The sequence below is a fragment of the Anas acuta genome, chromosome 2 (assembly GCF_963932015.1).
Source record: "Anas acuta chromosome 2, bAnaAcu1.1, whole genome shotgun sequence".
Taxonomy (NCBI): Eukaryota; Metazoa; Chordata; class Aves; order Anseriformes; family Anatidae; genus Anas; species Anas acuta.
In genome coordinates this window covers 34,143,216-34,145,094 of record NC_088980.1, presented here as the reverse complement: position 1 = coordinate 34,145,094, position 1,879 = coordinate 34,143,216, and the positions used below count along the sequence as shown (strand labels likewise).

Below are 1,879 nucleotides of genomic sequence, written 5' to 3'. Positions count from 1 at the left end.
GGCATGGAGTCGACTTCCTCACCCTTGGCATCCTCCTGGGCAGACTTTCTACCTCTTCCTCAGCTACTGGTCTCCCAAGCTCCAGGGCCTCAAACCTGTTGCGTAAGGGCACCTGGGAAGGTGGGGCCAGTGGGGGAGGGCATTGCCTGGGATGTGGAGCAGGGACCTGTTTCCATTCCTCCTCAACTCCTAGGTGTCCTGCCTCTGCCCGACAGCAGTAGGGCAGGGGGTCCACCCCCATTTGGGGTGTCTCACTCCAGTACCTGTCCTTCAGGCCGTGCAGGGAGTTGCTCCACAAGTCTACCTCCTGCTCACACTCCCTGATATCCCTCAACCTCTCGACCTCCTCCTTGAGTTATGCCATGAGGCGGACCAGGTCATCCACCTGCTTGCACCTCACGCACAGTCTCTCTGCCCCCCGCAGGTGGTAGCAACAGGCTCAGGCACTCCCTGCACCCGGAGACCTGAACTGCCGCAGTTTTGAGCGGGCAGTTGGTCTGGGTGTGTACAGACTTCTGGAGAGATCACCGTGCCTGGTGTCCACCATCGCAGCTGAGCTAGCGGCAGCTGACCTAGGGGCAGACCGCCGTAAGAGGAGGTGTTGGTATGGGCAGGGGGGCGCTCTCTGCCCTGCCTGCTCGCCCTGCCTGCGCCAACTCCCTTCTGAGGCGCCACGCGCTGTTTGCCCGTCCTGGTCAAAAAATATAAAGCCACAACATTTGTGATTGTTCCTGTCCATGGAAATTTTTAGTAAAAGGTGAAAGATTTGTACGATATCAAGAGAAACCAGCTTATGTAAGAGTAATTTTCTAGGTATTGCTTTTCTTCACATGCAGTACTTGGCATTTAGTGACCTTGAGCTTTCTCAACCAGTACTTCTCAACATTGATGATGACCTGAAGGTACTGAATGATTATATTCGGTTGTTCTTATAAAATATATCTTGTGAGGTGCTTCAAAGTTATTGTGGCTATATGCATGGCTAGGGATTTACCTGTCTTTCCTCATGAATCTCCAGATAACAACCGCCTCTTTATCACAGCCTCTGCTAGATGGCAGAGACCACCATGGGATTTAGGATGCTGTGGTTCAAACCAGAAATCACACAATACCCATACATCTGAATGCAAATTAGAGGGAATCCGACTTGGCAGACATCAGTCTGATATGGCCTGTCCCAGTCCCTGTGTGGGATGTTCCTCAGCCAGCTCTAAGGACCAAGTCCGTGTGTGTCTTTTCACAAACACTGACCTACCGAAAAAATAGACTGAATTAAATAGAAGAACATAAATATTCTTCTGGTACTGCAGCAGCAATTTATATCCCGAATGCTTTCATACTTCTTGTGGGAAGTTAAAAATACATTTATTTCACCATTTTTTAAAGTATTCTGTATTTTCTGGAGCTCAGCAGACCTTTATTAATCTGATACTACGTTATCCTGCCCAACAAATTCACCGAGAACATGCTGTGTTTAATCAAGGATTTTCACAAAGAGGCTCTGGGAATACAGCTTCAGCTTTTTTTTTACAGGCAGACATTTCAAAATCAGACATGCACATGCATACTCTCATACGAGCATGCACATAAACACAGCCATCACTGCGTAACTACAGTGCTATATATATGTAGCTATATAACAAGTATGACAAACTTCAGTATTTAAAAACACATTTTTCTCTGCTCAGTTTTTCTGAGATCCCATGCAATTTTGTTTATATGAAAATCTGCTAAGGAAACCGGCAAGAAATTTCCCCCTAGAGCTATAATGAAAAAAAAAAATTATCTGCATATGGGGAATTCATGTTTTTGCGAGCTCATAAAAAAGCACAACATTTACTCCTGTACTCCATAATGATTAGTCTTGCTTTAATTTTTT

The 1,879-nt window shown here is 46.3% G+C and overlaps 1 non-coding gene across 1 annotated transcript; it reads right to left on the bottom strand.

The window, feature by feature from the left end:
• Nucleotides 1–671: 671 nt before the first annotated feature.
• Nucleotides 672–795, bottom strand: LOC137852836 (U5 spliceosomal RNA). Its single transcript, XR_011094065.1, has one exon. It is a non-coding gene; the product is annotated as a U5 spliceosomal RNA (small nuclear RNA).
• Between the last annotated feature and the right edge of the window lie 1,084 nt (nucleotides 796–1,879).